Raw genomic sequence first — 26,273 nt, forward strand, 5'->3', positions numbered from 1 at the left:
TCACAAATAATTTCTGAAGGCTGAAACATGAGCTGAATCGTATTAATGTTTTCTGGACTTTCTCATGCCATTGTAATTATAACCAGATTCATCTAAAGAGGGCTTATGGCATTCTACTATAGGATGCGCCAGAGATCGTCTAGAGGGCTTATGGCATTCTACTATAGGATGCGCCAGAGATCGTCTAGAGGACTTATGGCATTCTACTGTGGGATGCGCCAGAGATCGTCCAAGTAATAATTCAAGCTAAAGAATTGTTTTATTTAAGAACTGTAAAAGGGAACACAGCAGACCAATAGAAAATTATATAATGGATCTTACTCTCTGTTCATGTGCAAGTGCTTGATATAAACATAAAGAATTATGGCGAACAAGGAAAGGAACTGCATAATGTCAGGAATAAATCTAATATAGATATTCCGACAGACAGACAAACAAATGGGAAGTAGCTTAGCCCGTCCTTTACTGAAGGTTCTAAAAGAATCTAGTTCTAATAACTTCGAGTTTCTTTAAGGGGGGGGGGTGGAAGACGAAAGGTTTTCACCGGAGATTTCTAAACTGGTTTGATGGAGGATTCTCTCTGTGATGAACTTGGTCGTTTAAGTTACTTATCTTTTATTATTGTGATAACCTCATATTGCGTAAGGTTTTGTAAGGAATAGATAAATAATGAAAACGGCACAGAACCGACTGCAAACTGTCCGGGTGGTTCATTTGGTACTTTACAAAGCTGTTGGTACTTGCTGTTGGTAACTAGAGAAGGCAGTGGAGTCTAACGTTGTTGAGGCGAGCAAGCGAGCTCTCAGATCGTATCAGAAAGGTGCAGAAGGATTATTTGCCCCACCCACTTCCGGTTTGCCTCACTGCTTCCAGGACCATCCGCGGCGATGCCACTCCTGATGCTTCCCACAGTGCCACCTACATATCTGGGACTAAATCTGCCACTTACTTCTTATAACCACCAACTGACCAGCACTTTAATACCGCCCAGGAGTTCCTATTTCCTGGTAGGTGGTAACTGGCTGGCTTGTCAAATGGTATTAGCACTTGGAGTCAGTAAGCTTTCTTCTTCACTTTGCCGCGTCTCGGCAGATCTTTCTCCCGGCTTTTAATAAAATAAGTGCTACACAGCATTGATCGCTTTACTTCAATAGGAAACAGTGCTAACTTGAACATATAACTACTACTACCATTTCTTGTAATGTAATAGTTCATGGTGCCATCATCAGTGCCAACAGGAAATCCTCTTTTGGGCTAAATCCGCCAACCCGGAAGTGACATATTAATGCATAGATTTTTGTTTTCTAAATTGACTCCATCTATTTCCTGGAACTCGAAAAGATGGAGTGAAGCTTCTCTAAGGAGTTGAATATAAAGTGAAATCTACTCGAAACCAGCATAATGTTTATTGGATATTTTCTCTAAAATAAATTCAAGAAATTTCTCTACGGGTCAGTCGTGTGACAGATCAAATTTAGTTGATATCCTCAGGTACGAGTATTATCTGTCATTTTTAGGAATTTAATGTTTCAAGTCAATGTTTAAATTTAAGTCGACGGACCTTGGCTAAGCAAAAGGTTTGAAATGTAGACCCTTTACAACTTTCCATTTGTTGCCAATACCAATAATTCAAGATAATAACAATAATAAATATTAAAGTGGCCATTTGTTTTTATTATTATTTTTATTTATTTATTTATTTTTTGGCGCATCGACTGCTGAGGCCATTAGCGCCCCTGATCATGTCAAGGCTTCTCTCTTTTATTGGCCACTCGAGCTTGGTTAATGTTTGCTAATATTTCTTACATAATTCACTCATGATCATAAATACCAAGGTCTTATAGATCTTTTGGTCTTTTACAATAATACCATCGTACATGTCTTTACTTATTTTAGTGACAAATTGCGTTGAAATTATTTTAAATTCGACGCTTCGTAATAATTGGATGTTTTCTTTGGGATTGCCCCCTCCCCCACAGCACTGTTGACATCATTACTTGCGGCCGGAAGTGTTTATATGGCCACTACATTACCACATTATACACACATGTCACGTGTTGTCTCCATGGTTACTCCATAGTTGCCATGGTGATGCTCCGCTCCTTCTTTCAATGATATCCAACAGTATTTTTGTTTCTATTTCATCCCCCCCATGGCTCCCGTACCTCTGATCAAAAGCAGTATTGCAATCCTGTCATTTTTTTTGGGATTGAGTTTTTAGTGGAAATCAATGTTTGAATTTCTTTTTTCGAAATTTAAATTTAAATTTAAAAAAGACGCATTTCAAACTATGGGAAGATTCAATGTGGAGAAGGATACTGGGAGCTAAATTTAGGCCGGTTTAATCTATGAAAGGTCCAGCTGCAATTTCCTTCTAAACTGATCTTCTCTTATATTCCGTGAGATTAAATTATTCATTAAGTCAGAATGAAGAAAGAATGATACCAATTTCAGTCATTATTTCGACCCCAAGGTCATCTTCACGGCTTATTAACAATTAAAATATGTTTTTACATTTTTATTATAAGATTGGCGTGCCTTCGGTCTTTTCTGCTAATGAACTGAATGTGACCAGTTTTACATGTAAAAAACGTTGTTGAGCACGAGCTTGCTGGGTTGACCAGGAGGGAGTTGGATATTCTTCCAGAGGGTCATAGAAAGGCATTGGAAGTGAGAGCAGATTCTACAGATCAGAAAGGTAAAAGTCATCCAAGACAGTAAAGAGCCCCCCTCCCTTGCAAAAGGTAAGGGTCAAAGTGTCCCGTAGGATAGGCAAAAGATGAAGAAGGCCCTGTGGTCTCTGAGAAGGCAACCAAAGGAAGTAAATAAGAGATAGCGTAAATAGGTTAGGGTTTTGGATCCTTTGACAGGAGAGCGGGGTAATATTGTACCTTTGGCCTACAACAACACAAGGAGCGCCCGCAGTACTAAGAACCCACAAGATAGTATTTTTATAAAGGAAAACTCATTTTGGCATCAAAAACCGGAGCAGCCCGGCTGGCGATCAGCAGAACGGAGTTACGCTCAAAGGAACTCCCTCCCCGCCGGCCTTTCATCCGGAGTCCTCTCCATCTTCTTCCTCACATTTCTTCCTTTTATTACATTTTCTCCATCTTCTTATACATCATCGGCACTCACTTTGATCCACGTCATCAGAGCAGCTCTCTCTACGTATAAAACCAATTATTACAATACCTCTATCTTTATTTCTTTTAGAACACAACTCACTGGGCTCATCCAAAACTCGCCAAGTATTTTTAATTTTTCCCTATTTTAGAATTTAGGACATTTACATAGATTTGACAAGTTTTTAAAGAGTTGTCAATATTATGGTGTAAATAATTAAGATAGAAATAGTTGAAGTTTGAAATAACACGACAAAGTGTTAGTGGCGTTGCAAAGTTCGAAGTTCGCGCCCAATGGAAAAAGTGCGGCCAGTGTTGCTTTTACTTGGCGCCCTTGTAATGAAATGAGGCTGCCTCTTCTCAACTGATCCTATTGTTCCAGCCTCTGTAGCAGGCAGATTGGCTTTCCAGATAACCTCCAGCATTGTGTTTGCAAACGTGATTACATGTGGATTACCCTATTTCCCCAATTAGTCAACCCCGAAATGTAATAAAGTTTGAAGGTTGATGTTAACTAATGATTGCCCCAATTATTACCCTCACCTCGCGATCACCTTGTCAGTTAGTATGGTTGACGATGTTTTCAAGGTCCGTAGGTCCTGGAAACTATTAAAGGGCATGAAATCGCTGAAATATCCTGCCTGCTGCGCGCCCTTTCCCTTAAGGAGTATTTCCATCGAGCAGATTTTACACCTGGAATACGGTTGGGGTCGGCCTGACATCGCACAGTTATTGTACCGGAATATTTTCGCAAACTCCTAGTTTGAAAAAAAATTTTCTCAGAAACCAAGAGTCAAGAGCAAGTCGTGTGGGTATCGATACCAGATTTTTCTCCCATTCAAAACAGTTCGAAACAGGATTTCCGATAAAACTCCGTTTCAAAGATTTGAACTAGCGATTTGCCATCTTTTCAGGAGAAAATGAAGAGTCAAAAGATATGTGGAGGGGAGATACTCTGGATCGATCAAACTAAGTTGCCGCCTCTGTTAATACTTTATTTAAGTTTCATTAGATTGAGCCCAAGAGCGAACCAGAGCATCCATTTCACTTAACCAACTAAGCACCAACTTCACGCTTAGATATTGTCTTTATGTACCCTAAGTTTTCTAATTTATTTATTGTATTGCTTCAGGTAGAATCTTTAGTCTCTGGTGCTGTCTATGGCCTACAGCCCTGCACCAGCTCCAGACACGTAATGCAGGAAGGGGTGGAAAAAGCTCAAGGTTTCAATCTCAATTGATGTCTTCTGCTTCTATACTTTACTAATCTAGAATTTATCCTGCTCTCACTAAAAATAAGAATCTCGCCATTAAGGTGACGAAAAGTTTTTTGAATTAGTGCAAAAAAAGCGTAAAGGGCCACGAATTGTATTCAGTAAAGTGGGTCTTCCAGGCAGCCAGTTCTCTTCAGATTGGGAATTAGACTTACGTAATGCTATAATTATTACATAGGCAATTAGGGCTATCATACATAGGAAGGGCTGTTTAGCAGCAAGTTTAACCAAATAGAAAAGTAATTATCCCTTCACGACCAGTGCTACCTTGGAATGTATTTTTTCTGGAAAACTGCTTAAAGTAGAAACATTAAAACTAAGTTAAGATTGTGAGCTAAACTTTCTTATACACAATCCTGGTAATCGAGCTCAAACTGAATTATCCCAATGATGTTTAGGTTCAAGGAATTAAGAACTGTAGTAAACAAAATGCAAATGCCTTTAGAATATCAGCACCATGTGACTACTTAAAATTTATGTACACCAATGGTGAAGCAAGAACGATGACATATATTGAGCGTATAACTCATGAAAGTAGTGAAAGTTTAAACTTGGGCATCAGCTAAAGCTTTCATGAGTACTCCGGAATGGCGAGAAATATCATTAATCAGGGAGCATTAACAATAAAATTGGCCCTGCAGGGTCCTGTTTACAGTCCTCCGGACAAGCCGCTTTTAGAGACTGCCTCCCAAGGTTGTCCTCTATTTTCTACCAGCAATCTTACCAGAGAACACTTATGGAAGAGTCCATCTATACGAGTATAATAGAAGAAAACACGTTTGCAAGAAATATGATCTCAAGGAAATGATGTATGTTAACGGGTTCGCTACAGCAGATGATGAAATAGAATGGGGGGGGAACTGAAGACGATGCAGGAAATAGATAATGATGATATTTATATGTCCCGCTCTTGTACTTCCGCCACCAGGTGTTTGCATGTAGTGCGTGTATGTGTTAGGAAGTTATGTAAACAAGAGACGTTCGAATGATGGCGAGGTGGTTGTTAGAAGGTGAGCAGGGACAAGAAGGCGGTGGAGGCCTGATCAAGCATACTGGGAACCCCTACAGACAGATAGCTAGACGTGACTAATGGGCGAACGGAGGCGGCACTCCAGCGTCATGCCACACGGCCACAGTCCTGGCAATAAGGTTGCACATCAGTGGTATTGCTCTTTAAATATTTATCGACACTGTAACGAGAAACGAGCACTAACCGAGCTGGCCAGCCGACCGCTTCCGGAGGCGGCGGCAGGGGCCGGCTCAGTTTATACCATCAGTCTAACTAATGTGGACTACTGCAGGCGGACAGGTATATTTGATCAGTCAAACTGCCATTCCCAATGGGACCGGAACTATTACTGTATTTAGATCTGACCACTTCAACTCCACTAGAACTGGCTACCCCAGCACTCTTGGACGACATTACACAAATTTTTCTCTTCTTACCAAAGTCAATAGCAACAATTCACTTTCTCTACACAATAGAATGAAGACATTATATAAGAGCAGAAAGTACTGAAGAACTAACCATTCCTTTCTTCAAAATCTCTTCAAAAAAACTTACTGTTTAAAAACTTAAATAAAATGGTTAACTAAAAGCCACAAAATTCACAAATCAATTTAAAGTATTTAAAAACCACCAAAATTTAAACCTTCCATATCTCATTAACTATTATCACTAGAACATTGCCATTTATACCAGTTATATAGAAACTTTTTTTCTCGACTGGCTGGTACGACTAACCTTCGTAAGACTGGATTCGCAAGGACGGGCATACCGTGATAGAGTGGCAGTACTTGGATGGGGGCGTTTTGTTTGAATGAATCACCTTTTCTCTGTCCCAATAAACATTTTTATTTCTTTATTTTTTTAAATAATTTATTTAGAGCTCATTTTGTGGTTTCTAGGGGTCTGAAGAGTGCGGTCATCAAACTATGGGTGCATCTGTCAAGGTCATGTGGCTATCAGGATACGGCAGGCCCAGAAAACACCTGCGTTGCATGGGCCTGGCAGAGGATAGCTTTTGTAGGTTCTTCAGGAGCAGGAGGAAACGGCACTTTATGTGTTTTGTCAGTGCGAGGGGCTTGTCTGGCCGAGGATCTCACTCCTCGGGGTGGAAAAACCAAGGCCTTGAGAGCTTTACCCATGAGCCGCTCTCTAGAATCAAGAGTCTGATTAAACGGACGGGTTTGAAGAGCGAGCTTTAGTGTGGTGGGAGCTACAATAGATCCAAAGGGGTCGCGGTGGCGTAGGCCTTCAAGGCCACCCTACTAGAATCTATAACGGTCACTCTGAATAGTAAAATACAAGTAGAACTTTCTTCAGAATATTATAACCTTTAGAAACTTAACAACTGCACAGAAAACGCCTTGAGTTACTTAAACTCGTTGCATTTATTTTAACTGTGATATCACGTAAGGCCGCAAAACCTATATTTCCGGTGTAGACTGAAAATTGGAAATTCGACACGGCCATTATTCGTAGAGGAGCCGGAAGTGATGAGCTGTTCCCTGCCCACTAGCAATAGCTCAAGGTTGGCACATGAACAGAGTAGCAACGCCCAAGAAACATCAGAGCTTCATTTAACAATTAGCTCTCTTCACTGTGTACTTATTATTTAGTGACGTTATCAGCTTTACCTCGCCTCTACACTTCCGGTTTGAATGACTAACAGATAAAACACTCTGCTCTGTAATGAGACAAATTTCTGTGGTACAATAAAATAATTATTATGATAGCAGTGGTAAACAGAACTGTTATCAAACTCTTGTACTCGACAGCTGATAACAGACCGACCCGGCCTTACCGAGGTTTGGACCAACTTCCATTTCCTATGGTAAAAACATTAACCACTTTATTGCAGTTTTGAATCTAATTCTCCACTCACAAGAGTTACTCCTATTTGAAGAGACTCGCCAGCCAAACTCCTAAACGTTTACTTGATCTAGGTAAAAAGCAATTAGGCAGTTATCTACACATTATAGTGTGCCAAGTGATTTCACGAAGACAGATGAATAAAATATCTTTTACTGCGAGATCTACATTACATAATCTATTACTTTTAGTTTAAAAAAATCAATTAAATTTATTAATTTTATTTGAATCACTCTTCTACAAAAATCTTTTTAATCCGTAATTAATATTACGGATTAATTACTTTACTAAACTTATTTTGAATTACTTTCTTCATAATATTAATAAAAATTTAAAATCCCATTATTACACTGGTATTATTTATAATACTTGTTAATTTAAGTACATATTTCACATCTCATTGCTACACAATTACTCGTAATTCAACTAAAATAATATAACACACAATAAAAATCCCATTATTACATATTTGAAGAAATCATTAGCAAAAGCAAGAAGAAGTATATACCTGTGGTGGGCGTGGCCTTGGCCATGTAACAGTCCCAGATTCTGATTGGCCCAAAAGTCGAAGTAGTTCCAATTCACTACTAAACTTCCAAATCCGTAACTAATCAATTCTTTATTGTTTATTATTTCTGGGGAAAAATATTGTTAATATTTTTCTCTTTGATTTTCCGCCATAAGTATTTCATTTCGATTCATGCAAGAAATACAATTTTCCTCCTTAAATAAATAAACAAAAAAGAAAATGTCTGTAGAAATTATTTTCTATTTATGCTGCGAAAAGAAACTTTTAGAAGGCGCGTGTTATTTTTGCTGGAAAATGGAAAAATGAAGTTTTCCACGTCACCATTGTGGCATCATTTTCTAAATAGATTGGCAGATGGATGACCATTAAGGAAACATTACAAAGACTTGGTGTGTTTGCATTTACAAATTGCTGAAAGTTATTTAATATTACTTAACGTTTATCTGCTCTTAGAGGTAATATAAATTAATATTCTTCATTAATATAAACGGGTTTTGTTTGCAAGAGAGAGCTTGCTGGGGTCAGCAACATTCATTAAACCTCAGAATCCCTCTTAAATAAATTTTTCCTAGAATAAATATTCCAAATTAAAGTGTTGAGGAACTTATCTTCTGGAGAGAATCTAATATCGCTGTTTAATTTTAGATCTAGAAATGTTTGTTAAGGTGACTCATACACCAAATATTGAACTGAAACTTTGGAGCTTCGCAGACACGCTCTCTCTATGGACGGACAGACAGACAGACACTCTGGACTCAACTTTTTTGTAAGAAATTATTATAATATATAAATTATTTGGCTAAAATTATAACCGTAAGTTCTGCGGTAAGAGAGTGTTTCTTAAGAGATATTTGTTTATACTTTGATGGCCCAGTTTGTTCTGTAGTGCTTCGTAAAAGATTATATCTATTAATTCTTTTGAGCGGCGAGGCCAGTACAAGAGAAGACAGCTGACTTGAAGTCATTACGGCCAAACTGTGTCCCTGCTGATAGCCGGCTCCTCGGGTGTCCAATTTCCTCTCTTCTACCGGCAGCAGCTCAATCTCCTTCCTTTTTTTTGTTCTCTCCAACTTCCTCAATAACAAAGTAGCACACATGCGCAACACTCTTGCTACTCTCAAAGCCCCCAAACAATACTTAATTTCTCGCCGTATTAAGGCGAGTGAAAGCAACGTGCTAGACAACATTGGAGACGGTCGGCTTAGGATAGCAACTTTTTGGGGTCCGCGGTAACAATAGAGAGCAGAATATGGCCGTTCTCAAGCTGGACCAAGATGGAGATAGTCACACACCAAAGGGTCCTTGGACGAGGACAAAAGAAATTGAACTTTTGTCTTTTTACACGCACATTCTCAGAAGACAATGTAGAATCTAGCCAGTAAAGTCAGTGCTATCTTGTTTTTGCGGCTGTGCTGTGGGTAGTAGAAGATAGTCACTCTATTACATTCCACAGAGATCCACTCTCATCAGTTTACCCACAAAAAGACCGCCGTGAACACCCACACGACTTTACTTTCCCCTACTACTGGAGTTTTATTTTTAATAAATTCTTTTAGCACTGAATTTTATTTCAAGTAAGGTTGTCTGCCCTTCATGCCTTGACGGCCACAAGTCTTAGTCAGCTGCAATGAGACAATAAAACTAAAGTCTTTAACAGAGTAGCAGTTGCAGTTAGCAAATCTTTTTTCCCCACATCGTAGAATTTTCGCAATAGTATAAGGCTGCATTTCCAAGCAACGCTAATCACTCCAATCTCAAAGTTAAATAGAGAAAGGAAGATTTTAGCGATTATAAACAATTGTTTCTTCAAACATACTCAGAAAGTAAACCCTAGCTAACATACACATGTACGTTTCTCATCTGGATCAGTTTTTCTTGATTCGAGACCTTAAAATCTGTTTTACCGGAAACTTAAAAAAAAAATCAGCTAAATCGCCATAACTTCTCTTATTACTTCTGCTAAAACGAGTTTGAAAGTCCGATGAGGATCGCTCCAGTTTGACATCTCAGATTTCCTGGTCGCTCTTCTCCACTCTCCGATACATCAATATAAACCGAACCAACTACTTGGGGAGGAGACATTCCCTACTCTGGAGCCCTAAGGGTGTGGAAATTCCCCTCTTCTAGAGCAAGGGTACAAAGCGTTCATCTTCATTGTGTGGAAATCCCTTTCTTTTCCCTTCTGTAAATAAGAAAACTACAGTACCGTACCAGGAGGGTGATAGTTGTGTAAATTTCTAACAAACGACTGAGAATGCCCAGCAAGCAGTTGTCGGGCATGAACTAAGATACAGATCTGAAAATGGGCTGATGCTTGGAGAGTTTGATTCTGGCCTTTGTACAATGTATTATGCATGCAGCATCCTGAGATTCAAACAGAATAGAAGTGCCATCCGCTAAAAAAGAAGTTATCGCCCGCACAGATACCCCCATTATTCCAGAGATATCCTCCAGCTTTTCCTTCACTTTTGGGGAGTCCACATCTTCTGTACACTCTCTTGGACAAGTTAGGGTCACATAAATTTTCGTCCCACAAACTGACAAGTTGTTTTTCCTGTGTCCTCAGCCTAAAGCTCCACTTATAGGGCATTCCAGGTTTGTACGGTTACTAGTCTACCTTATAAAAGTCTAAATCCAAGTCTGAGACAAGTTTGGTAAATCCAAAAGTACAAGGGCTTAGTGAAGTGACGACAAGGTACCCAGAGGGAGGGAATAGAAAAAATAGAGGGCAAATCCCTGAGGAGTGGGGAGGAAGGGAGAAAGCGGAGCACCTGGTGGAATATTGATCACCTGGAGGAGGAGTTACCTAGTTGTAGAGAAAGAGCTTTGTAAAAGCTTGACACCGGCAAATCTTAAGGAAATCTTGGCACAAAGGCACTTCCTCCTCACTCCGCGCCAACGACAAACTTTCCCAGCGTACTCAGCATATCTGAACACCTTCCGCCATCGCCATTATCCGACGGCAAACTTCTCCAGTTCGCTCCTGCCACACACTTACACACATAATCTCATACCAAATGATTAAAGTAAATGTTAATAAAGAAATCTTTAAAAAAAGTCCCTACCACTTTCCTCTGGAAAACTATTTTATCCTGAAATCTCCTACATTTTGAGAAACATATTTTGTAAGAACGTCCATTATACTGAAATGTTTCTTAAAGGTTTACCCTTTTCCCTAAAATGCCATATTTTCCTGCAAAAAAAGAATCTATTAGAGAAAATCTCCAAACCGTCGAAAATCTGATCAGAGTAAACTAGTACGCCCTAAGGGACTTCAAACAGAATTTTAGCATCACATTTATTGGTAGGAGCGCACATTCCAGTACCAAATATCAAAGTTCTGTAGATCTGCATGTGCGCGCTATCGGTGCGCCAACTTCAATGCCCATGGTCTAATTTTCGGAAAATATCCAATACCAAGTGAACATTCCGCATAGAAGCAGATCCGGCTGAGAGATTTATCCAGTTAAGTAACTGTCTTATCCGCTGGAGTACCACTTCCTGCGATTTTAGGTTTTCAAAACCAGGTAGAGCATTTTCTATAAACCTCAAAAGGATAAGTCCGGTAGAAGCTCCATATCAGAAATTGTATACAATCGCTTTCTGTAATTAAGAAGGTAAACGTTGCCAATGTGAATGTTCCTGTTTGTAAACAACATCCAGGCGTGACCGGAAGCGATGAAGGCTTATAGTGAGTAAGGGAGCTTATTAAAACTTTATCGATTATGTTTAAGGTTATCAAAGACTGTAAAATAGGGCCCATCAAGTGAATAATGCTTTGAGAAGGAGGTGGCTAATTGGCTGAACAGCCAATCGGCTGTAATATGGCGGTAAAGATAACCAGAGCGTAACCTATCTCTTAATAAGGCAGGATGTCCAGAAATCTTGTGTCGTTGGTTTGTTTGGTGGTGTAGTAATTTAATTGCGGCGACATCATATAACACACAACCAGCTAGAGGGGACGCACTGCAAATACACTCTGTGACAGGCTCACAGCACATAGTTCCAAACGAGCCAATATTGTCGCACCAGGAGAATATAAAATTGTAGACACCACTTGCGTTATACTCGTATACCACCTGTTCATTGTCCCATCTAATATCACCTCCTGCCTCCAACAACTAAGGGTCTTAGCTGCTTTTATTAACGCCCTTTAATGTTGCTTTTTTTACGACCTCAACTTTTATTTTATTTTTATAACCTATTTATAACCTCCAATGTTTATTATGTTCCGACTTGTGTAATAGTTCACCTCCAACTTGATGGTCATGGTATTGGTTCGGCTCGCCACCAAAACTGCTGTTCTTAACTTGGTGGTCTTCAGCTGCCCTCCAGTCTACACTCATAGTAAATAAATCTGGATACAGGACAAATCAGTTTGTCAATAAGCTGGACTACCAAACTTTTTTAAAATTGAAGACGTGAATTGACTTTAGAGAAAATTCTGTCTCACTGCAGAATTTCCTTTTTAAGTTTCCTCCACTACTTCCTGCTTTGGAGTTCATTAAAAAAAGAACGTATCGAATGCACTGTGATTAACATACCCGTAGCTCTGTTATGCCCTCACCGACCCGAGATTACTCTCGAAATGAGGAGAAAACCAGTTTTCTTGAGAGGAAGATTTCCTATTTTAAGTCTGCAGCAGAGATGCTCTTTTGAGATCATCTCGATGCAAAAACGAGGTTTTCAAAATGGGCGAGTGTGTGTGTGTGTGTGTGTGTGTGTGTGTGTGTGTGTGTGTGTATGAGGGAGTGGTTTGCATTAAATTCACCTCAAACTTGAAGGGGTGTGATGATTGTATTAGGTGCCTTCCGGAAACGCGACAACAAGAACTTCTCCAAAAATGATTTACAATCATCTGGAAAGGATTGCATCGGACACCCTCGCGATCCTGTGTTCAGGTTCCTCAGATTTTCACGAGACAACAGCGTCTTAGTTAATGGTTCTGCGACTCCGCCGTACTTCGAAGCAGACTTCGGGCGCTAATGACCACAGAGGTTGAAGCACCTCAGTGTAATTCCTAGCCTGAGCATCCCGACTCGTACCACATCCATGGGGAATACCAAAAATATAGAATTTTATTGTGAGGTGTAAATTGTTAGGTTTGGTTTTGGTTGATTGCGCATCATCCTCCTCCATTCCTAGTGATTTGATTCCACATCCGGTCACTCAGTTCCCCCCCTTAGTTTCACACAAACTAAAGCAAGAAACCCCAAGTCCTACATAAACCTAAAGCAAGAAGTCCTATGTTACTCAAGTCTATGCGATTTGATGGTATTCTTGTAACTCGCGATGAAATGTACCTTAGAGCTGACAAAGTGTGTGTTTTTTAGTGCGGTGTCTCTTTATTACTTAAATTTTCCTTCTCAGAGGGAAAACCTGTACATGGCTAGATATATTATGCAATGGCGTGTTTTCCTTTAAGACCAAGCGGGGAAGGACATGTTGAGCTGTTACTTGTGTACATTGTACTAACTGAGTTCGGCCGCCATCTTCACACACACCCACACACAGACACCGTAACATAGGCACCTCCCCCCCTTCATAACCATTTAGCAGTTCGCCTGCCTTTGACGACTTTCTCTGGAACAGCGGCCCCGAAATGTGCCGACTCTCTGGCAGTGGTGGCGCGTCAGTTCGCCCACTAACTGTAATAACATCACACTAACAATGTACGCACGCACCGTTCAGAAGGTGGCATTTCCGTTTGTTTGCTGCTTCTCTCTATCCTTCATGGAGTTTCCGCCACACCTCGCCCGACTGGTCCCTGCTTTTTCCTCACATTTTCCCGTAGCTCCCCTCAAGCATTCTGTAATAAACATTAAACTAAATGGCACTAAGAAAATAAGTTTGAAAAAGAGGCCAGAGCTGGAAAACTGGTGAACTCCAGAGCCATCAAACCCACCCACCCCCCACCAGCACCACCTGAACTAAAAGGTTCCTGGTTGGTTATATTGAACAGGTCGCCCGTCCACAGCTGACATTTTCTACTCAGTTCTGCAATATCACAGCGAGTCTGCTTCTATTATCTTTACCTTATGCTATTATTTCAGCATAAAGTGGATTTTTTGCACCAATCAGCTTCAGAGAATTAATTTTATTGGCCGCCGTTATTATCTAAACCTGGGAACAAATCTGGTGTAAACCCCCTCATTTCTCCTCTCTGGCGGCCATTTTCCTAATTAAATTGAAGAAGGCCTAATATTAGTTGGGTCCAGGTCAAAGAGAAATCTCTTGGGACTCCCATCGAAAACTCGCACAGCGTCCGATCGGTGACAGATATTTTTATTTATTTATTTACAAGACGGGCAATCACCCAGTTACAAAGAAATATAATTTAAAATAACATTTAATAATAACTCAATATATAATAATTATAGAATATACATACATCATACATTTATACATATATATATCGTAGAATAGAAATAAAGATAAAATAGAAATAATATATACACATAATTTACTTAATAGATAAACAAAATACTTCAAAATATGTACTATAAAATATACTTTAAAAATAGAAACTTTACTCAATTAATAAATCTTTATATCACAAATAACCGGTAAGTTTTCCCTAGTACCAATCACCGCAAAATCAGCTATTTAACAAATGTTTCAACTCGATCATGTTGGTGTTGAATATATCAAAATCAGCGGGTAGATGATTAACTTGATCCGCAACTCTTGGAAAATAACTGAACTTACGATTATTAGTACCATGGCACACTTTAGAAAACACTTGTTTTTGTCTAGTACCGTTTGTTGGCACGTGAAAATTTAACAATGATAAAAGTTCAGGGCAGTTTATATTATTATTTAGAATTTTGAAAATAAAATTTAAGTCTGTGGCTTGTCTACGAAACTGTAAAGTACTCAAACCAGCAAATTCTATTACGTCATCGTACGGTACCTCCATCATGACTTTTGTCTCTCGATACCAGAGCAATCTTAGGAATCTTCTTTGAAGTGATTCAAGTTTGTTGACGTAAGTTTTCTGATAAGGAGACCATAAAGCAGAGCAGTACTCAAGAATAGGTCGCACCATTACTTTGTAAAGGATAATTATGGTTCTGACATACTCATCTAATCTTGGTATTACGGACATACATCTCATACATTAAGTATTACTTCAGTACTTAAGTGTAAGTACAACCTAGATTATACTGAAACGGAACTTTAAATTTAGAATTCTAGTTACAATGTATTTAATTTCTCATTCTCATAGTTAATTAATAATTTGATTTTTAGGAAATTGTCAAAATTAAGATATCGATTCTGTGAAGTGGCCATTTCCGTTGCCTGTGTTTTTCCAGTTACAACTGGTGGCCAAAATGCTCGTTGGCGGAAATACCATATCGTATCGTAATCTTCTAATCAGGCCGAACCCTCATACTTACCGGAAGACACACTTGTACATTTTCATTCCAGTGAAATCTCGGAGTGCAGAGGAGCTCGGCACGATTGCAATAAGTCCCTGTTGGAGAGGAAGAGACAGCGTTGATTCTGGCGGGACTAGTCTCCCGGCAGTCCCTGACTGGAGTGCTCAAAGTGCAAAACTCTTGGTCCACTTTAACTAGGCTCCACCACCAACACACCACACCCAATAATTTTGTATAATTGATTAAAATTTGATTACAGAAGTGAGTTAATGTGTGTTTCCAGAGTATTGTATGGAATTACCCTTTTTAAATATTAATAAGAACACAATTCCAAATTTAAAGAGAAAGGCCAGACCTGCAGTAACTTTTTGCTGAATATGTTTTCCTAAATTCTAGAAATGTTTTTATAGAAAATGTTATCTTTATAGTGAACATTTTTAATGCTGAAGTCATTAATTTTTAGTAAATATGGTAAGTTTGAAGAAGCATTAATTTTCTACAGTTCAGTCACAGATAGTCGTGAGAGTAGCAAAATATCACTTTGCAAGATGGGGTGCTAGACTGTAGCAGGCTGTCGGGCGATGGACAGTCCAAGGGCTGAGAGAGCTGCGATAAAGCCGCTACGTGACCCAGACGATCCTGAACAGATTGGTTCCAGCCGCTGGAGTTGGGCCCGATAAAACACAATTCACACATATATCTCCACACACTCTCAGACCATATATATATATATATATATATACTCCACTATAAAAGAGGTAGTGACGAAGCGATCTGGAGTCTCAGTGAACTGGTCCACCAATCACAGAGTGGCCATGCCTTCGACAGACTTCCGCCCGCCATCCTCCTCTAAAGTTTGTTTACTCTAGCTCTAGGTGAAAAGTCCTTGTTCCCGAACAGGGATGGTGTTGCTAGCAATGAAATTTTGTTTTCTGTTCTTTGGTACACGTATCGCAAGAAATTAGATCATTGCCGGCATGATCTGTGGTATAGTTCTCTTTTTACGGCTGTTTAAAGAACGAGCTGATTGTTTATATCGATGAAATGGATAAACGTCATAAAAATTCTCTGTTTGGGAAGTTTTACTGCCAACAGGAAGGAAGATGGTTAAGGTATAGACTTTAATTAGACGGAAGGTGACGTCAACCTTCCTCTAAAGAACCATTTCAGTGCAATTGACATGATCGTCATGCCATCACTTGCATAGAGTGTGAATGTGCCAGTAAAATTCCAAATTTCTAAGAATCGATTGACCGAAAATGTTATTTAGTGAACAGATTTCTCATTTTTGGCAAAATATTTTGAAAATTATTTCCTTTATGTACACTCTACTCATTTCTAGGAAATTTATCTAAACTAGACTTTAAGGTAGAGCAAAAGTAAAGCACTCCAAAGGACACTGGAAAAATAGTGCGCCAAAAGAGGACTTGCAACCGATCGACTTCTCCAAGTATTCTAAATAACCGTCAGTAGATTCATTAGAAACCTAATATAGTGCTTTAGGCCAATTTCTTTATATTGTAACCTCAAAGAGCGTCAAGCCTAGTTTTGTTCACGGTTCCTTCAAGAATATCTATTTATTGTACTGAGGGTGTTGACAGCTTCCCTCAGCTATGAATCTATGAACATTTTTGTAATTAATTTATGATCAGTATTGATTGTGTGGCTTTCTGGAATAACATGACTCTAAACGGCCGTTTTGTAACAACATCCTAATGATTATGATTTAGTTAATATTCCAGTTTAGAAAAGAATAACTTTGAAAACTCCACTTAAGGAAAGTCATGAGGGGGGTTTCGCGGGCCTTTTTATTTAGTCTTTGTTTTGAGTGGGGGCCAGAACGAAGGAAAAAGACACAAAGAAGAAAACCCTAGTGACATTAGGGGAAAAGGAAAAGTTTTCCTTTTGTGTCGAAGTAAAGTGCAGGCGAGGAAAACTGTAAGAAGAAAAGTTTGCATTCAAGTTGTACGAGTATGTGTGCAGGGAGTGTAGATGTGACTCAGATTGGCTGCAGAGAGGCTCCATGCTAAGTATCCAGCCAGAATTGACTAGATAACTAGATAAGCTGCTTTACAGATACCCTGAGTTCATCTTCCAGTGGCAAGTTGCCCCATTCACCCGTTCATATGTATGAAAATAAAGCTCTCATGGAGGAGAAGTAGCCAGTGCGCAGGTACTGCAAAATCACCAACAACTTCATTGTTTCTTTAGTTTTGTATAAAGTTTGGCTGGCTAACTCAATTCTCTTACCAACTTCCTGTAAGCAAGAAGAAAAAAGTTCTTCGGATCCCAAGCTCAGAGGGAGAGGTTATATAAGGCAAGGTTAGAATTTCTTGTCAGAGACCCTTATCCGTCAACTTGTCCCTCATCAAAACAAGAAGTCTTCTTTTTCCTGTACTTAGACTTTCCTTCGATCCTGCCAGTTGTCACAATCTTTCTTACTCTTTTCCACATAATAATGGTAGTGGAGAGGGGAGAATGAAAGTTATCTTGATCACGCAAGAACAATCCAATGGCTGGGCCAAACAAATTTTCACAATCTAGTTGAGCCGCAATGAATTCCAGCAAGCAGTTCCGCTACTGCAAAATGCAATTCTGTCCGAAAAGCTCTACAGTTTCCCCATCCTCTCTGCATTCTGTAAACTTTAATATTAATTTTAAACATTGCACATTATTAAGTAAAAAAGTAAAGTAATTGCCTATTTTTTCAGGCGGGGCTTAACGTATAACTACCAATTAGGTGTCGTGGATGGAGGCGACTAGCAAACATACTTTACTGTAAAGTTCTTTTATTACCCATTAAATAAAATCCAAGGCCTAGAGCAGTGGTTCATAACCTTTTCATAGACCCGGAACACAATTATACGTATATATTTTTCTCGCGGAACACTAACATTAAATAGCTTGAAATTCGTTATTTAGCAAGAACTTAAAATTAAATTCAAATTAAAAAAAAACGAACAATTTTTTGTTTTCGTATCTTTCCTGTTTCTAAATTTCAATATATTTAAAATTGAAATTTCGCGGAACACTTGGACCATATTCGCGGAACACCAGTTAAGAACCACTACTTTATATCATCTACATTTATAGAACTGTGCACAAAATAACTATATATATAATTGAGAAAAACAAAGTGTATAAGAGAACAAAATTCCATACCAATACGTGGTTCACAGTGGAAGTTATAGAACGGCCATAATTTTACAGAATATCATGACCCAAAAAACTTTCAACCCTTTATATCTTCTACATTTATAGATCTGTGCACAAAATAACTATAGTTTATAATTGAGAAAAACAAATTGTATAAGAGAACAAAATTCCATACCAATACGTGGTTCACAGTGGGAGATATATACGGCCATAATTTTACAGAATTTCATGACCCAAAAAATTTTCAACCTTTTATATCTTCTACCTTTTTAGATCTGTGCACAAAATAACTATAGTTTATAATTGAGAAAGACAAAGTGTATTAGAGAACAAAATTCCATACCAATATGTGGTTCACAGTAGGAGATATAAAACGGCCATAATTTTACAGAATTTCATGACCCAAAAAATTTTCAACCCTTTATATCTACTATCTTTTTAGATCTGAGCACAAAAAAAAACTATAGTTTATAATTGAGAAAAACAAAGTGTATTAGAGAACAAAATTCCATACCAATATGTGGTTCACAGTGGAAGTTATAGAACGGCCATAATTTTACAGAATTTCATGACCCAAAAAATTTTCAACCGTTTATATCTTCTACAATTACAGATCTGTGCACAAAATAACTATAGTTTATAATTGAGAAAAACAAAGTGTACAAGAGAACCAAATTTCATACGAATACGTGGTTCACGGTGGGAGATATAGAAAGGCCATAATTTTACAGAATTTCATGACCCAAAAAATTTTCAATCCTTTATATCTTCAACCTTTTTAGATCTGTGCAGAAAATAACTATAGTTTATAATTGAGAAAAACAATGTGTATAAGAGAAAAAATTCTGTTACAATACGCGGTTCACAGTGGGAGATATAGAACGGCCATAATCTTACAGAATTTCATGACCCAAAAAATTTTCAACCCTTTATATCTTCTACAATTACAGATCTGTGCACAAAATAACTATAGTTTATAATTGAGAAAAACAAAGTGTATTAGAGAACAAAATTCCATACCAATATGTGGTTCACAGTGGAAGTTATAGAACGGCCATAATTTTACAGAGTTTCATGACTCAAAAAATTTTTAACCCTTTATATCTTCTACAATTACAGATCTGTGCACAAAATAACTATAGTTTATAATTGAGAAAAGCAAAGTGTATTAGAGAACAAAATTCCATACCAATATGTGGTTCACAGTGGAAGTTATAGAACGGCCATAATTTTACACAATTTCATGACCCAAAAAATTTTCAACCCATTATATCTTCTACAATTACAGATCTGTGCACAAAATAACTATAGTTTATAATTGAGAAAAACAAAGTGTACAAGAGAACCAAATTTCATACGAATACGTGGTTCACAGTGGGAGATATATACGGCCATAATTTTACAGAATTTCATGACCCAAAAAATTTTTAACCTTTTATATCTTCTACCTTTTTAGATCTGTGCACAAAATAACTATAGTTTATAATTGAGAAAGACAAAGTGTATTAGAGAACAAAATTCCATACCAATATGTGGTTCACAGTAGGAGATATAAAACGGCCATAATTTTACAGAATTTCATGACCCAAAAAATTTTCAACCCTTTATATCTACTATCTTTTTAGATCTGAGCACAAAAAAAAACTATAGTTTATAATTGAGAAAAACAAAGTGTATTAGAGAACAAAATTCCATACCAATATGTGGTTCACAGTGGAAGTTATAGAACGGCCATAATTTTACAGAATTTCATGACCCAAAAAATTTTCAACCGTTTATATCTTCTACAATTACAGATCTGTGCACAAAATAACTATAGTTTATAATTGAGAAAAACAAAGTGTACAAGAGAACCAAATTTCATACGAATACGTGGTTCACGGTGGGAGATATAGAAAGGCCATAATTTTACAGAATTACATGACCCAAAAAATTTTCAATCCTTTATATCTTCAACCTTTTTAGATCTGTGCAGAAAATAATTATAGTTTATAATTGAGAAAAACAATGTGTATAAGAGAAAAAATTCTGTTACAATACGCGGTTCACAGTGGGAGATATAGAACGGCCATAATCTTACAGAATTTCATGACCCAAAAAATTTTCAACCCTTTATATCTTCTACAATTACAGATCTGTGCACAAAATAACTATAGTTTATAATTGAGAAAAACAAAGTGTATTAGAGAACAAAATTCCATACCAATATGTGGTTAACAGTGGAAGTTATAGAACGGCCATAATTTTACAGAATTTCATGACCCAAAAAATTTTTAACCCTTTATATCTTCTACAATTACAGATCTGTGCACAAAATAACTATAGTTTATAATTGAGAAAAGCAAAGTGTATTAGAGAACAAAATTCCATACCAATATGTGGTTCACAGTGGAAGTTATAGAACGGCCATAATTTTACACAATTTCATGACCCAAAAAATTTTCAACCCATTATATCTTCTACAATTACAGATCTGTGCACAAAATAACTATAGTTTATAATTGAGAAAAACAAAGTGTACAAGAGAACCAAATTTCATACGAATACGTCGTTCACGGTGGGAGATATAGAAAGACCATAATTTTACAGAATTGCATGACCCAAAAAATTTTTAACCCTTTATAACTTCTACAATTTCTGATCTGTGCACAAAATAACTATAGTTTATAATTGAGAAAAACAAAGTGTACAAGAGAACCAAATTTCATACGAATACGTGGTTCACGGTGGGAGATATAGAAAGGCCATAATTTTACAGCATTTCATGACCCAAAAAATTTTCAATCCTTTATATCTTCAACCTTTTTAGATCTGTGCAGAAAATAACTATAGTTTATAATTGAGAAAAACAAAGTGTATTAGAAAACAAAATTCCATACCAATACGTGGTTCACGGTGGAAGTTATAGAACGGCCATAATTTTACAGAATTTCATGAACCAAAAAATTTTCAATCCTTTATATCTTCTAACTTTTTAGATCTGTGCACAAAATAACTATAGTTTATAATTGAGAAAAACAAAGTGTATTAGAGAAAAAAATTCCAGACAAATACGTGGTTCACAGTGGAAGATATAGAACGGCCATAATTTTACAGAATTTCATGACCCAAAAAAATTTTTTACCCTTTATATCTTCTACATTTACAGATCTTTGCACAAAATAACTATAGTTTATAATTGAGAAAAACAAAGTGTACAAGAGAACCAAATTTCATACGAATACGTGGTTCTCGGTGGGAGATATAGAAAGGCCATAATTTTACAGAATTGCATGACCCAAAAAATTTTCAACCCTTTATATCTTCTACAATTACTGATCTGTGCACAAAATAACTATAGTTTATAATTGAGAAAAACAAAGTGTATTAGAGAACAAAATTCCATACCAATATGTGGTTCACAGTGGAAGTTATAGAACGGCCATAATTTTACAGAATTTCATGACCCAAAAAATTTTCAACCGTTTATATCTTCTACAATTACAGATCTGTGCACAAAATAACTATAGTTTATAATTGAGAAAAACAAAGTGTATTAGAGAACAAAATTCCATACCAATATGTGGTTCACAGTGGAAGTTATAGAACGGCCATAATTTTACAGAATTTCATGACCCAAAAAATTTTCAACCGTTTATATCATCTACAGTTACAGATCTGTGCACTAAATAACTATAGTTTATAATTGAGAAAAACAAAGTGTATTAGAGAACAAAATTCCATACCAATATGTGGTTCACAGTGGAAGTTATAGAACGGCCATAATTTTACAGAATTTCATGACCCAAAAAATTTTCAACCCTTTATATCTTCTACAATTAAATATCTGTGCAAAAAAAAACTATAGTTTATAATTGAGAAAAACAAAGTGTATTAGAAAACAAAATTCCATACCAATATGTGGTTCACAGTGGAAGATATAGAACGGCCATAATTTTACAGAATTTCATGACCCAAAAAATTTTCAACCCTTTATATCTTCTACAATTACAGATCTGTGCACAAAATTACTATAGTTTATAATTGAGAAAAACAAAGTCTACAAGAGAACCAAATTTCATACGAATACGTGGTTCTCGGTGGGAGATATAGAAAGGCCATAATTTTACATAATTGCATGACCCAAAAAATTTTCAACCCTTTATATCTCCTACATTTACTGATCTGTGCACAAAATAACTATAGTTTATAATTGAGAAAAACAAAGTGTATTAGAGAAGAAAATTCCATACCAATATGTGGTTCACAGTGGAAGTTATAGAACGGCCATAATTTTACAGAATTTCATGACCCAAAAAAGTTTCAACCGTTTATATCTTCTACAATTACAGATCTGTGCACAAAATAACTATAGTTTATAATTGAGAAAAACAAAGTGTATTAAAGAACAAAATTCCATACCAATATGTGGTTCACAGTGGAAGTTATAGAACGGCCATAATTTTACAGAATTTCATGACCCAAAAAATTTTCAACCGTTTATATCTTCTACAGTTACAGATCTGTGCACTAAATAACTATAGTTTATAATTGAGAAAAACAAAGTGTACAAGAGAACCAAATTCCATACCAATACGTGGTTCACGGTAGGAGATATAGAAAGGCCATAATTTTTCAGAATTTCATGACCCAAAAAATTTTCAACCCTTTATATCTTCTACAATTACAGATCTGTGCACAAAATAACTATAGTTTATAATTGAGAAAAACAAAGTTTATTAGAAAACAAAATTCCATACCAATACGTAGTTCACAGTGGAAGTTATAGAACGGCCATAATTTTACAGAATTTCATGACCCAAAAAATTTTCAACCCTTTATATCTTCTACAATTACAGATCTGTGCACAAAATAACTATAGTTTATAATTGAGAAAAACAAAGTTTATTAGAAAACAAAATTCCATACCAATACGTAGTTCACAGTGGAAGTTATAGAACGGCCATAATTTTACAGAATTTCATGACCCAAAAAATTTTCAACCCTTTATATCTTCTACAATTAAATATCTGTGCAAAAAAAAACTATAGTTTATAATTGAGAAAAACAAAGTGTATTAGAAAACAAAATTCCATACCAATATGTGGTTCACAGTGGAAGATATAGAACGGCCATAATTTTACAGAATTTCATGACCCAAAAAATTTTCAACCCTTTATATCTTCTACAATTACAGATCTGTGCACAAAATTACTATAGTTTATAATTGAGAAAAACAAAGTCTACAAGAGAACCAAATTTCATACGAATACGTGGTTCTCGGTGGAAGATATAGAAAGGCCATAATTTTACATAATTGCATGACCCAAAAAATTTTCAACCCTTTATATCTCCTACATTTACTGATCTGTGCACAAAATAACTATAGTTTATAATTGAGAAAAACAAAGTGTACAAGAGAACCAAATTTCATACGAATACGTGGTTCACGGTGGGAGATATAGAAAGGCCATAATTTTACAGCATTTCATGACCCAAAAAATTTTCAATCCTTTATATCTTCAACCTTTTTAGATCTGTGCAGAAAATAACTATAGTTTATAATTGAGAAAAACAAAGTGTATTAGAAAACAAAATTCCATACCAATACGTGGTTCACGGTGGAAGTTATAGAACGGCCATAATTTTACAGAATTTCATGACCCAAAAAATTTTCAATCCTTTATATCTTCTAACTTTTTAGATCTGTGCACAAAATAACTATAGTTTATAATTGAGAAAAACAAAGTGTATTAGAGAAAAAAATTCCAGACAAATACGTGGTTCACAGTGGAAGACATAGAACGGCCATAATTTTACAGAATTTCATGACCCAAAAAAATTTTTTACCCTTTATATCTTCTACATTTACAGATCTTTGCACAAAATAACTATAGTTTATAATTGAGAAAAACAAAGTGTACAAGAGAACCAAATTTCATACGAATACGTGGTTCTCGGTGGGAGATATAGAAAGGCCATAATTTTACAGAATTGCATGACCCAAAAAATTTTCAACCCTTTATATCTTCTACAATTACTGATCTGTGCACAAAATAACTATAGTTTATAATTGAGAAAAACAAAGTGTATTAGAGAACAAAATTCCATACCAATATGTGGTTCACCGTGGAAGTTATAGAACGGCCATAATTTTACAGAATTTCATGACCCAAAAAATTTTCAACCGTTTATATCTTCTACAATTACAGATCTGTGCACAAAATAACTATAGTTTATAATTGAGAAAAACAACGTGCATTAAAGAACAAAATTCCATACCAATATGTGGTTCACAGTGGAAGTTATAGAACGGCCATAATTTTACAGAATTTCATGACCCAAAAAATTTTCAACCGTTTATATCTTCTACAGTTACAGATCTGTGCACTAAATAACTATAGTTTATAATTGAGAAAAACAAAGTGTACAAGAGAACCAAATTTCATACGAATACGTGGTTCACGGTGGGAGATATAGAAAGGCCATAATTTTACAAAATTTCATGACCCAAAAAATTTTCAACCCTTTATATCTTCTACAATTAAATATCTGTGCAAAAAAAAACTATAGTTTATAATTGAGAAAAACAAAGTGTATTAGAAAACAAAATTCCATACCAATATGTGGTTCACAGTGGAAGATATAGAACGGCCATAATTTTACAGAATTTCATGACCCAAAAAATTTTCAACCCTTTATATCTTCTACAATTACAGATCTGTGCACAAAATTACTATAGTTTATAATTGAGAAAAACAAAAACTACAAGAGAACCAAATTTCATACGAATACGTGGTTCTCGGTGGGAGATATAGAAAGGCCATAATTTTACATAATTGCATGACCCAAAAAATTTTCAACCCTTTATATCTCCTACATTTACTGATCTGTGCACAAAATAACTATAGTTTATAATTGAGAAAAACAAAGTGTACAAGAGAACCAAATTTCATACGAATACGTGGTTCACGGTGGGAGATATAGAAAGGCCATAATTTTACCGCATTTCATGACCCAAAAAATTTTCAATCCTTTATATCTTCAACCTTTTTAGATCTGTGCAGAAAATAACTATAGTTTATAATTGAGAAAAACAAAGTGTATTAGAAAACAAAATTCCATACCAATACGTGGTTCACGGTGGAAGTTATAGAACGGCCATAATTTTACAGAATTTCATGACCCAAAAAATTTTCAATCCTTTATATCTTCTAACTTTTTAGATCTGTGCACAAAATAACTATAGTTTATAATTGAGAAAAACAAAGTGTATTAGAGAAAAAAATTCCAGACAAATACGTGGTTCACAGTGGAAGATATAGAACGGCCATAATTTTACAGAATTTCATGACCCAAAAAAATTTTTTACCCTTTATATCTTCTACATTTACAGATCTTTGCACAAAATAACTATAGTTTATAATTGAGAAAAACAAAGTGTACAAGAGAACCAAATTTCATACGAATACGTGGTTCTCGGTGGGAGATATAGAAAGGCCATAATTTTACAGAATTGCATGACCCAAAAAATTTTCAACCCTTTATATCTTCTACAATTACTGATCTGTGCACAAAATAACTATAGTTTATAATTGAGAAAAACAAAGTGTATTAGAGAACAAAATTCCATACCAATATGTGGTTCACAGTGGAAGTTATAGAACGGCCATAATTTTACAGAATTTCATGACCCAAAAAATTTTCAACCGTTTATATCTTCTACAATTACAGATCTGTGCACAAAATAACTATAGTTTATAATTGAGAAAAACAAAGTGTATTAAAGAACAAAATTCCATACCAATATGTGGTTCACAGTGGAAGTTATAGAACGGCCATAATTTTACAGAATTTCATGACCCAAAAAATTTTCAACCCTTTATATCTTCTACAATTAAATATCTGTGCAAAAAAAAAACTATAGTTTATAATTGAGAAAAACAAAGTGTAT

Source organism: Rhodnius prolixus, unplaced genomic scaffold (genome assembly GCF_049639745.1).
Source record: "Rhodnius prolixus isolate KJV_2025 unplaced genomic scaffold, Rpr scaffold_38, whole genome shotgun sequence".
NCBI classification, from domain to species: Eukaryota; Metazoa; Arthropoda; class Insecta; order Hemiptera; family Reduviidae; genus Rhodnius; species Rhodnius prolixus.